This window comes from Hylobates moloch, unplaced genomic scaffold (assembly GCF_009828535.3).
Source record: "Hylobates moloch isolate HMO894 unplaced genomic scaffold, HMol_V3 SCAFFOLD_33, whole genome shotgun sequence".
Lineage (NCBI taxonomy): Eukaryota > Metazoa > Chordata > Mammalia > Primates > Hylobatidae > Hylobates > Hylobates moloch.
Window position 1 is genome coordinate 533,912 of NW_026652308.1, and position 13,533 is coordinate 547,444.

The 13,533-nt window shown below is 41.3% G+C and overlaps 1 protein-coding gene across 2 annotated transcripts in view; it reads right to left on the reverse strand.

Annotated features, from left to right (window-relative positions):
- Window positions 1-13,533, reverse strand: part of LOC116463326 (chromodomain-helicase-DNA-binding protein 2) — a 146,675-nt gene that overhangs the window by 110,740 nt on the left and 22,402 nt on the right. The window lies entirely within an intron of this gene.

A 13,533-nucleotide genomic window follows, 5' to 3' on the forward strand; every position in this document is an offset into this window, starting at 1 on the left:
AATTATGGGCCAAGCATGGTGGGTCAAGCCTGTAATCCCAGCACTTTGGGAGGCCAAAGCGGGTGGAACACCTGAGATCAGAAGTTCAAGACCAGCCTGGCCAACATGGTGAAACCCAGCCTCTACTAAAAAAACAATTAGCCGGGTATGGTGGCATGCACCTGTAATCCCAGCTACTTTGGAGGCTGAGGCAGGAGAATCGCTTGAACTCAGGAGGTGGGGGTTGCAGTGAGCCGAGATCACACCACTGCACTCCAGCCCAGGCATCAGGAGCAAAACTCTGTCTCAAAAAAATATATGTGTGTGTGTGTATGTATATATATAGCGTACGTGTGTGTGTGTATATATATATATATATATATTCAAATTATTCCCTTAAAAAAACGACATTTCCTAAAAGACTATGTAGAATTGCCATTAATACCTAATAATTATAATAGTAAATACTATTAGTACTAAGCTGTAGCTTTAGTGCTGGTTTAGTAGAGGAGGCAGAAAGCCCACAAGACTAACAGAAAGGGTCAAACTGAGTTAGTGGGTGGAGTCCTTTAAGCCTTCACCTAAATAACAAAGTAATAAAATCAGCTGACTACCAATGGCTTACTAGTTACAGGGCAATTAAACACTGGATTTTCAGGAATGACTATCCAACATATATATAGAATCTTCATGAAAAACTATCTGAAAATTATTCAACATCTAAATTGCAAGCAACTTTTATAATTTTTTACTTAACAAATAATTAAAACGAAAATACAATACACAGATAAAAGAACAAGTCAAAACTAGGAATTCCGATTCCAATCAAAAATAAATGCTGATGAGAAAAAGTTTTACCACTTCCTTTTGCTTGCGGATAAAAAGGATTTGGTATCTCTTCAAAATACTTTCTGAAGTAGGTAAAAATGGAGTGATTAACCTTCTTGCAACTGGACTTTGAAACGAAGTGCCATTAACAGTTACTGTTCCATTTTTAATCGCCATTTCCCAAATGGCCACAAGAGGGTAGCACAGCAACATTCCACTTAAAAGGAGCCAGCCTGTGTGGGAGCCCCGCCCAAGAGCCGCCATTTCCCTTTACTGTTTATTTTCCTAACTTACAAAATGGCCGAACTGGTTGGCAGAGCTTAGTGTTTTTGTGGGTGAAAGCAAAATCTGGCAAAACAATCACAAAACAATCTACACTGAATTCCATAAAACTTACTTCCAGGCTAACTTCCTACCAGTGATACAATAGCTAATATTTATGGAGCACTTATGTGTAAGGCATATGCCAAAATTGTCCTAATCCTTACCTATAAAGAAGACAGCCCAAGAGTGTGTGTGTTTATGTGCGTGTGTAAGATGTCACCCCACAGTCTGAATTATCCAATCCACACTATCAACTATCAGCGTTAGGTATCACTGCCCTTATTTACATACATTCTTCAGTTGAACTGATTATTAAACCAAAGTTATTGTGTAACTGTTCCTTCTCAAGTCACTTCTATGTGTCTTAAGATGGAAAAGCAAAGAAGACTAATTAGTCACACCTTTTTTATTGTTTGTTTGTTTTCTGAGACCAAGTCTCGCTCTGTAGCCCAGGCTGGAGTGCAGTGGCGTGATCTCGGCTCACTGCAACCTCCGCCTCCAGGGTTCAAGCGATTCTCCTGCCTCAGTCTCTAGAGTAGCTGGAATTACAGGCACGCCCCACTGCACCTGGCTAATTGTTTTGTATTTTTAGTAGACACAGGGTTTCACCATGTTGGCCAGGCTGGTCTTGAACTCTGGACCTCAGGTAATCCGCCCGCCTTGGTCTCCCAAAGTGCTAGGATTTACAGGCATGAGCCACTGCGCCTGGCCACACATTTCTTATTGGTAAATACTGGATGTAGTTCTTTAAACTCTCCACCTTTGGTTTAAGTCCTGTGCTTCTTCAGAATAAGTTATACCATAAACAAGGTTAAAAGACAAGTAACGGACTGGGAAACAAAATTTCAATGTACACATAACAAAGGATATAGATACACAACATATGAAGAATTACACATCAAAAATCCAACCAAAAACTGCACAAAGAAAATGGATACACAATTACAGAGAAGAAATTGAAATGGCCAATAAACTCATTTTTAAAAATAACTAAACCTCTGTTAATTTGGGAAACATTTTAACTGGTTATTTTGCACTCATCTGCTTTGCAGAAATTAAAGTCTCTTAGTTATTAAATAATTGTAAGAATAGCCAGTAACCCTTAAAATGTATATGAATTAGCCAGGCGCAGTGGCTCATGCCTGTAATCCCAGCAATTTGGGAGGCTGAGGCGGTCAGATCACGAGGTCAGGAGACTGAGACAATCCTGGACCACATGGTGAAACCCCGTCTCTACTAAAAATACAAAAATTAGCTGGGCGTGGTGGCACGCGCCTGTAGTCCCAGTTACTCAGGAGGCCAAGGTAGGAGAATCGCTTGAACGTGGGAGGTGGAGGTTGCAGTGAACTGAGGCTGCACCATTGCACTCCAGCCTGAGCAACAGGGTGAGACTCCGACTCAAAAAAACAAAAAAGGGTATGAATCCTGCAATTCAATTTGTGGGCATGTAACATAGACAAATTCTCAAACTTGTATAGGACGAGGCAAATATTCAGAGCTCTGTTCATAAAAAAACCTAAATAATCCATATACCCATTTATGAAAATGTAAAAGTAAAATGTGAAATATTCACATAGGCAACTAAATGCAGCAGCTAGATTAGGGCTGAATTAGGTCTGTAAATACTGTGAGCCCAAAAGTATCTGAGACTGAACGCTCAATCAATTTAGAAAGTTTATTTCGCCAAGGTTAAGGACATGCCCATAACACATCCTCAGGAGGTCCAGGGTCATGGGGCACAGCTTGGTTTTTACACATTTTAGGGAGACATGAGACATCAATATGTGTAAGACGCAAACTGGTTTGGCCTGGAAAGGCCGGACAACTGGAAGCAGGGGAGGGGGCTTCCAGGTCACAGGTAGATAATAGACAAACAGTTGCATTCTTGATTAGCCTTTCACTGAATACAGAAGTTCCATGTGAGAAGAGAGTAGAGGCATAGTCATTTATGCCTCAGTCTGGCTTAGCAAAACAACAGGGCAGAGGAAGCAATCAGACAGGCATTTTTCTTAGGTGAACAGAGGGGATGGCTTTGAGTTCTTTGTCCACAAGGAATTTCCTTGTGGGCAAATTGTTAGGGAGGTATGTAGCATTTTAATTTTTCTAGCTATCTTATTTAAGAAAAAAATAGGAGGCAGGTTTGCCTGACACAGTTCCCAGCTTGACTTTTCCCTTTGGTTTAGTAATTTGGGGGTCCCGAGATTTATTTTCCTTTCACAATATCAAAAAGAAAATTTCAAAACTATTAAATTTTTAAAACACAAAACATATTTACATAACCATGTACATTTTGTAAGTGCCAACTCTTTATATGCCAAAATCATAAAAGTGACCCTAGCTATGTCTATTTTATTTTAAAACCTTATTAGGCCGGATGTGGTGGTTCACACCTGTAATCCAAGTACTTTGGGAGGCCGAGGCAGGCAGATCACAAGGTCAGATGGAGACCATCCTGGCTAACACGGTGAAACCCTGTCTCTACTAAAAGTACAAAAAATTAGCCGGGCGTGGTGACACACGCCTGTAGTCCCAGCTACTCCGGAAGCTGAGGCAGCAGAACGACGTGAACCCGGGAGGCGGAGCTTGCAGTGAGCTGAGATCGCACCGCTGCACTCCAGCCTGGGCAACAGACCGAGACTCTGTTTAAAAAAAAAAAAAAAAAAAAATTGTATCCTTTGAACTTTTCTGAATTCTTAATTTCTGAGAAAAGAGGTCTAACATTGTAGAACTGATCAGTTCTAAGGTGCAGGCCCTCCCCAGGATTCAGCAGTGCTCTCAGCAGTCACCCCAACACACGCAACACTATGGACCCTCCTTCCAGTGTTAAATAGAATCTATGGAAGGCCACTAATTTGGACCGAGCTCCTAGACCCTAACAGACCAAACCAAAATAGAGTCACTCATCTTAAACTTCTAAATTGTTTACCTTACCTTCAGGAAAGAAGATACCCAAATCCCCAAACAGACAGTGTGAGCTGGCATAAGGAAGTTCCCTCTGCTTTAACCCTTATAAGGAAGATAACCTCAAGTAACCTGATGTTAACCCACATTTTTGTACTATGTTGTTTCCCTGTTCCTGCTCAACCTTATAAAAACCGATTGCTGCACCATGCCCAATGGGCACCTATTTTTTTTATAGATGGGGTGCTACCTAATTTGTTAATCAATAACAAAATCCAATTAGATCTTTTACTCAATTTGTTATCGCTTCTCGGCCTTTTGGCTAAGATCAAGTGTACTCAATTTGTTGAAATTTTGTCTTTTGGCAGCAGAAAAAGGTACATGTATAAGAAAAAGTGCACACAAAATGCTGCTTATAATTTCAAGGGATAAAAAGGCTAAATTCCATCAAGTACCTCCCAGATTAAGAAATCCAGCAGTAAGGAGAGAAAAAAAATTTACTTTTAATCAGTATATTTCTAAAATTCGCAGCTGAAGCCAGGCAGGCATCACCTTAGTCTCGTCATGCTTAGTACTTATGCTCCCCAATAACCAAATATGAGTAGTTTCCATAGCACCAAACTATTAGCACCCAGGCATACATTAGAGAAACATGTATTCTAGCAAGAAGCCCGGTTAAGGTACAAATTAGATAAGGCACTTCACAAATACCTACCTAATCAGGATCTGGCAATGTGCTAATACACAAAAGACAAAAGCAGCTTTCTATTCAGGTAAAAACAAAAGTCTTTGTAAATAACCAAGCTGTGAAAAGCAGTTACAAGGGGAGTTCTCCCCAGAATTCATTAAGAAAAGAATACTTAACCACCTCAGGCAATGTATTTACACCCATTAAAGCCCTAAGGACAGATGGACCAATTTGACCAAGAGTTCCTTTCAGCCCTGTGAGTCTTTAGTTAGCTAATGTTTAGGTTATAAACTTTAGACTTTTATAAAAATATATGGTGCTTTCAGCAACTCCCAAAGTTCAAAGGAGATTAAAGGATCTGCTTACCAATCCCAATAATACACGTGAAATGTATGCCCATAACGTCATGGGAGTAAGAGGGGTCCCTGGATCAGGCCAGAGAAGGAACCGCAAAGGGCCTCAACTTTATTACTAACAACCAACATTCACCATGGCAAGCACGGTTTCTCAATCATAGAGTTTTTGTTTTTTTTTGGAGACAGGGTCTTGCTCAGTTGCCCAGGATGGAGTGCACGTAACGTGATCACAGCTCACTGCAGCCGCAACCTCTTGGACTCAAGCAATCCTCCCACCTCAGCCTTCCAAATAGCTGGGACTATAGGTGCATACTGTCACATCCGGCTAATTTTTACATTTTTTGTAGAAATGGCATCTCCCTAAATTGCCCAGGCTGGTCTCGAACTCCTGGCTCAAGGGATCCCACCTCAGCCTCCCAAAGTGCTGGGATTACAGGTGTGAACCGCCGTGCCCAGCCCTGTGGTGGCATTATAGATGCCTGACGCTGGATAATTTGTTATTGTGGGGAGCTGTCTCATACACACTCTGGGATGTTTGGTAGCATCTCTGGCCTCTACCACTAGAGGCCAGTAACACCCCCACCCCCAGAGTGACAAGCAAAAATGTCCAGGGTAATGGAAGGGGACAAACCTGCCACTAGTTAAAGACCACTGCCTAGAAGTATCATTTTATTTAATTTGAACTTCCTTCCCTAAGCGACAACAAGTACTCCCCTTACTGTATTTTAAAAGATGAAGAAACAGGCTCCTGCCCAAGATTCTACAGCTAAAAAGCAGCAGAACAGAACAGAAAAGATCGAAACCCCGTCCCCCACTGACCTTATTTCCAAACTTGCCTCAGTACAAGAATCAACTGCGGTTGCTGTTCAACATACAGATTCTTGGACAAAACCCTAGAATTGCTGAATTTTTTAACTTTCAAGCAAGCCTGGGAATATGTTGAACAAGCACCCCAGGTGATTTTTAGCAAGTAAACTTAAGGATTTAAAGGTCTATATAAAGCTAGATTCAGAGGGAACAGACTTTTTTTTAAGCAAGGGAAAGAGAACAGTGCAAGAGTTTGATCCATTACTGCTTTCCTTTGAAATTACAATCTACCAGTCCTATTGCCTCTATTTGAATGTCAACCTGCATCTAAATGGAAGACACACTAACCATTTTAGTTTGTCAGGGCCTGGCGCGGTGGCTCACGCCTGTAATGCCAGCACTTTGGGAGGCCAAGGCAGGAGGATCACAAGGTTGGCGGATCACGAGGTCAGGAGTTTGAGACCAGCCTGGCCAACATAGCGAAACCCTGTCTCTACTAAAAATATAAAAAATTAGCCAGGCGTGGTGGCGGGCACCTGTGGTCCCAGCTACTCGGAAGGCTGAGGCAGGAGAATCACTTGAACCCAGGAGGTGGAGGCTGCAGTGAGCCAAGATTGCGCCATTGCACCCTAGCCCAGGCAACAGAGCAAGACTCCGTCTCAAAACAAAACAAAACAAAACAAAAATACAAAAATTAACCGGGCATGGTGGCACACACCTGTAATCCCAGCTACTCGGGAGGCTGAGGCAGAAGAATCACTTGAACCCAGGAGGTGGAGGTTGTAGTGAGCCAAGATTGCGCCACCGCACTCCAACCCAGGCGACACAGCGAGACTCCGTCTCAAGATTGTCAACACACAACACACTCAAGAACTATTTCCCCAGACGGCAGATAAACACAACAGTTCTCAAGCCTAGCTATGCCACAGACCCACCCAGAGCTTTGGACAATTCCTCAAACCTACTACCATGGCTCCTAAATCCAATCAGACAGAGAGCTTGGCTTTTAAAATTCTCCAAGTGATTCTCATGCAAAACCTCTCTGGGAACTAAGTTTCGAACAAAAAAAAAAAACTTGAAGCAAAGCACAAATCTTCACAACTTGTGGCCAAATCCAAAGTTCATGTGTGGCAATGGAGGACAAACTGCACAAAGGTGAAGTTCTGAGGCCTCCAGTACCTCCCATCCACCCATCTTTGCACATCTGTTTCTTATACTACCCACATGAGCATCACTTCAGAGCAACATTTTAACTAGAATCTTTTGATGTAGAGTCATGGCCTTTTGAACAGCAGAATGTGTGTCTGTCATCAGTCACACCCACAGTGCACTGTGATTTTGAGTCTGCTTCTTTAAAATGCAAAGTGTTTAAAAAGAAGCAAACTACAGAATTATGCAAGATTTTTACTATTTTCCCCAGTCTCATATACTTTAGTTTCCTTTTTTTTTGGTTGATGTTGATTTTTTCTTGGGCGGGGGTTGAGGGAACACAGTCTCACTCTGTTGCCCAGGCTAGAGTGGAGTGGTGCGATCTGAGCTCACTGCAACTTCCGCCTCCCAGATTCAAGCGTCTCTGCCTCAGCCTCCCTAGTAGCCGGGATTACAGGAGTGCACCACCACATCCAGCTAATGTTTGTATTTTTAGTAGACACAGGGTTTCACCATGTTGGCCAGGCTGGTCTCGAACTCCTGGCCTCAAGTGATCTGCCAGCCTCAGCCTCCCAAAGTGCTGGGATTACAAGCATCAGCCACTGCACCCGGCTAAATTTCCTCTTACCCGTTAATTTGACAGCAACTTTTCACAAGATGCTTAATCAATCCTGGAGTCAAACTGCCACTGTTTGAATCCCAATTCTACCATTTACTCTCCTCGTGCCTCAATTTTCTCATCTAGCAAATAGGGATAAGCATATGTACCTCAGGAGTGGTGAGAATTACACTAACACATACAAAGCAATCAGAACAAGTTCTAGATTCTTAGGAGGTACTATACATGCTAGCTGTTATTTAGTCTTCCTAAAGCATTCAACTTAGTTTTCACTGAAACAATCTCTCACAATCATTTCACCTACTGACTTGCTATTTAATTTAAATGCAAAGTTACAAGTATCATGCACCACATAAGGAAGTTTAGGTCAATGACTGCCGTCATATACAACAGTGATCCCATAAGACTGTAATACTGTATTTTAACTGTACCTTTTCTGTTTAGATACACAAATATTTACCATTGTATTACAATCACCTACAGCATTCAGTACTGTAATATGCTCTATACAGTTGCGGCCTAGGAGCAACAGGCTATAGCATAAGTGTGCAGTAGGCTATACCTAGGTTTGTGTAAGTGAGATGTTCGCACAACTACAAGATCACCTAATGACATACTTCTCAGAATGTATCTCCATTGTTAAGCAACACATGACCGTACAACCAGCATAAACAAATTCAAGATGTATCTATTAATCCTTGGTAAGCACACAATGGAACTGAAGGAACAGAACAGCATGGGTAGTAAATGCTCAGCAGGGACCAGGCGCAGTGGCTCACCCCTGTAATCCCAGCACTTTGGGAGGCGGAGGTGGGAAGATCATTTGAGGTCAGGAGTCTGAGACCAGCCTGACCAACATGGTGAAATCCCATCTCCACTAAAAATAGTAAAAAGTAGCTGGGTGTGTGGTGGCAAACGCCTGCGATCCCAGCCACTCGGGAGGCTGAGGCAGAACAATCGCTTGAACCTGGGAGGCGAAGGTTGCAGTGAGCTGAGACGGCGCCACTGCACTCCAACCTAGGCAACAGAGCGAGATTCTGTCTCAAAAAAATAAATAATAAGTAAGATCAGCAGGACCTAAGGTCACTCGCAGGCCTTTAAAGGAAGAGGACTATGTAATCGTTCATTTAGTGAGTTGGTTAACTTTAGGAGGGTTACTAACATTTTTGCTATAGTGACTTTCATATTAAATAAAATATACATATAGCCAGGCGTGGCGGCTCATGCCCAGTTCAAGACCAGCCTGGGAAACATGGCGAAACCCCATCCCTACAAAAAATACAAAAATTAGCCAAGTGCAGTGGCATGTGCCTGTAGTCCCAGCTACTAGGGACGCTAAGGCAGGAGAACTGCTTGAGCCTGGAGGGTGGAGGTTGCAGTGAAACGAGATTGTACCACTGCACTCCAGTGTGAGAATTGGGACTGAAACCCTGTCTCAAAAGACAAAAAATAAATACACACACACACACACACACACACACACACGTAAAACCCTTAAAACAGTCCCTTACCCAGAGTAAGCACTCAATAAATATAAATCTACTTTGGTATTTTTCTACAGAATGTTCACCATGTACAATTTTCCTTCCTGATACAATCCAAAGCGAAGGCCAGGTACGGTGGCTCACATCTGTAATCCCAGCATTTTGGGAGGTCTAGGTGAGCCCAAGAATTAGAGACCAGCCTGGGCAACATGGTCCAAACCAATGTCTACAAAAATTAGACAGGTGGGGTGGTACACACCTGTGGTCCCAGCTCCTTGGGAGGCGGAGGTGGGAAAATCCCACCTGAGACTGGGATTGCACCACTGCACTGTATATGAGACAGCTCCCCACAATAATAAATTATCCAGCCTCAGGCATCTATAATGCCACCACGAGGCTGGGCATGGTGGTTCACACCTGTAATCCCGGCACAACAGAGTGAGACTCCATCCCAACAACAACAACAAATCCAAAGTGAAAGATTACCAGCTAGCAGGCACTGCTAGACTTAGAAACAACCCATACAAATGGGATACACCCTGGAGTTTATTATCATATTCTTTTGTATTTTTTTAATGTTGGTCACAATTCACAACCCACCAATGTTTTTATAAACCCAAGAGAAAGGAAGTTTAGAATGGAATGTAACTGCATTCCAAGTAAATAATTCTAGGATCTAAACTTCCAAAGGATGTAAGGAGAGTACACTAAGGAAGAGATGACCACAAGAGCTTAAAGCAACTAGAAGACACTTAGAAGGAATTCAGAATCTTGAGATGAGAAAGCCCACCTGCATATACATTTTTTATCTTTTTTCTTTTTTTTTTTTTGGTCACCCTGTCCCCCGGGCTGGAGTGCAGTAGTGTGTGATTTCATCTCACTGCAACCTCCGCCTCCCAGCTTCAGGCGATTCTCCAGCCTCAGCCTCCCGAGTAGCTGGGACTACAGACACCCACCATCATGTCCAGCTAATTTTTGTATTTTTAGTAGAGACAGGGTTTCACCATGTTGGCCAGGCTGTTCTCGAACTCCCTACCTCAAGTGATCCGCCTGCCTGGGCCTCCCAAACTGCTGAGATTACAGGAGTGAGCTACCACACCCAGCCTGTGTATACATTTTAAAGGTATGCCTAGAACTGGATCTGCCGTGACATTTAATATAGAAATATCCTCTTCCATCAAGCCTACAATTCCCCGTCAGCATCCTACCCCACTTTTGCTTCCAGAGGTCCTAACTCAAGCAGCTATTAAGACCAAAAAAGGAATTTAAAAATGGGACAGGCAATGGAAAGACCAAGGGTTATTAGAAAAGAATGCAAGTACACGAAGTGCTCCATCAGAACACACATTTGAACACACATGGAGATGCTGCGAACATACAGAAACACATGCAAATTTGAAACACGGACAGCTTTTAAAAATTAACTAGATCCTAGGGGCAGGGCTGGACACTGGTATTTTTAGCAGCTCTCCATAGTCTGAAATGGGAATAAAAAGTAGAACCCAACTGACCTATAACCCAAAAAGGACAGGAAATAGAGGAAGTAGGGGAAACCCAAAACACACAAATCTTAAGACTAGTTTAAGCAGACTTGCATGTTCGGCATTATGCTAAGACAAATATATAGTCCTATGGTTTAGACTGAACACTGAAAGCAAGCTACAGCCAATTAGACATTGGTTGTAAATATTACTGCTGTGACATTTATATCCATGGAGCACTGCACCATAGTATTCAGTATTCATTCTATAACAGCTTGAGAGGGGAAATGAGACAGAGGATAAACCAGGGCAATAATTATCAGCTTGTGGGGGTGGGGGTGGGTAGTTATCTACTCAGACTAACTGGCAAAAAGCAGGGCTGTGATTCACACAAGAAGCTGTTGTAGTCCAGCAAAAGTCATATGCTCTCTCAAAAGGCTGGCTCTTCTCAAAAAAAAACAAAAAAAAAATTCTAAGAGAGGATGAACTGTAAAACGCACCCAAGCTGACTAAATGGGGACTTGCCTCCTAAAATCATTCTCACAAATCTCTCCTGTAACTGGCCTAAACGAACTCTCCTGGTAGGCCAAGACAACCAGCGAGTTCCTCAGGGCCAACCTAGCTCTTGAAGAGGAACTTAGGACATGCAGGAAGGAGGGGTACAAGAAAGTAAGATGAAACAAACAGTAAGAATAAAATAACCTTACTAAAAGCTTACATTTATTGAGCACTTTTAATGTGATGGGCTCTTTGCTAAACATTTTATGGGCGCTATTTCATCTTCATGACCCAATGAAGATGACCATTATCTACATTTTTAAAATGAGACAATTACAAGTCCAATCATAAGTGCTTCTTCACTGGCCTAAACTGGGAATAAAAATTTTCAGGACTAAAGTAAAAGTTGAACTCGTACCTAGCTCTTGCCAGGCACAGAGGTAACAGGCATACACAAGTGACAAAATGACTCATCAGAATTAAATTCAAAGTATAAAATCAAGACTATCTCTACAATGCTGCCTTAGCCAGATGCTTCTGAAGCATTCTCTCCTTCAACATCAGTGATCACATTTTCCCCAAACTACGGGGACTCAATAATGAGAACTGAAATACTTTTCAGTATGATATCCAGTCCAGAACATGTTGAAATAACAAAAAAGAGACCCATAACCAAACATATTAACAATAAAATGCTAAATCATGTAGCATGAATGGCTACCACATATCTATGTCCTCCATCATTTATTTCAAAAAGAAAAGCCTTGTCCCTCACTTCATAACCAGGGCTGAAATATATTCAGTATATAGGACCCTTTTTTTAGAAAGATCTCTCTCCCCCTAGACTTGCTTTATCAATTAAAGATTCCATTGATTACAAAAAAGGGTCATAAGACAAATGTGAGTAATGTGTTCCAGCATTGTGCTGAATTACTGATTACAAAATAAAAATACAGTCCAGCCTGGACATTGGATGACAGAGTCAAGTTTTGTTACTCAGGCTTTACACTGATAACCCTAAAGTTCCAAAACAAGTTGTGATTGGCAACTTTGCAAAGGTATACATGTGAACTCAATGTTTAGTCAAGCTGAAGTGCAGGAGGGAGTTACTCAGCTGTGACACAGCCAGTGTAACCAAGCCACAAAGTTACTTTCACCTGTATACAAAATACTCTTAGAGGAATTTTTTTTTTTTTTAGTTTCTTTGTTCAAGTGACACCAATTCAAGAAAGCCAAGTTCTTCAAGGAAGCAAAGTTCTAAGGTTACCAGGAAGAAGCTAAAAACTAAAGGATCTTGGAAAAAAAAAAAAAAAAAAAGATGGCTCATAGCAAGAAAAAATTTAACGGCTGACACAGAGCAGTCACTCAATTTTTATGCCAGAAACAAACTTAGTGTATCAGAGTTTGGAAATACCAAGTGGTCTCAGGAGGTCTCTCGTAACTGTCAGTTGTTGTATTTGGGGGTAAGGGAGAGTAAACTAATGATAAAATCTGTGAGTTTTAATTAAAATTCAAATAAACTTCCAGATTCACTCCTCAAGCAATAACTTGCTACAGTTGTCACAACCAATAGTCCTTATCGAAAATATCATTTGCCCACCTTCCTCTGCTGACTTAAATCTTTACAAAGATACTAACTCCCTAAGGGCCAAATACTAGTTGGAAAATGCATATTTTAAAGAGCAAGGATACAGAGAGAGAGAGAGAAATCGATCAACACTCTTTTCTTGCTACTTGATGCTATTCTCCACATCACAGGGAAAAAAAATAGAAGGCTCAACATACCTAAGAACACTGGTTCTTTAAAAAACTTAATTGGCTCCAAGAGTGTCAACAGTTAATAGCTAAATTGTTGTATCATGGTATGCATTTTAACTCATAATGGTATTTAGGCTAAAGTATCTTAAATAACAGAATAGTTCATATCCTCTTAAAAAATAACTAAGTGCAATGTTGACTACTTTGACCCCAGTTTTAGGAATTGAAAGGTATTCAGCAAATATTAAAATATTAACACAACTAATTAGAATTCAGTCTCTACACAAAAAGGGAGGTGAGGTTACTACCTTTGTTCTTGTGGCAGGTATACTTTAAAGTTGGAAGCTACAGTTAAATGTTCATCAAGTTCTACAAGTACTTAATTCTCTGAAGATGTTTAGTATTTTATACGCAATATACATTTGAGCATATAATTTTAAAATCAGGTACAAATTCTTTGATGAACACTTCTCTGTAACAGAAAAAGCAATTTCAGCTAGTTTTCCTAAACTATCCAAATAATTCTTCCCCAAGAACCTACCTATATTATGAGAACCTACAAAACTCACTATCATAGTGAATTTTAACTTTCACAGACTGTATTCAGAAACTTGACATACGCCCAAGCAAATGTCACCTGCACTGAAGAGGTCAACATCTC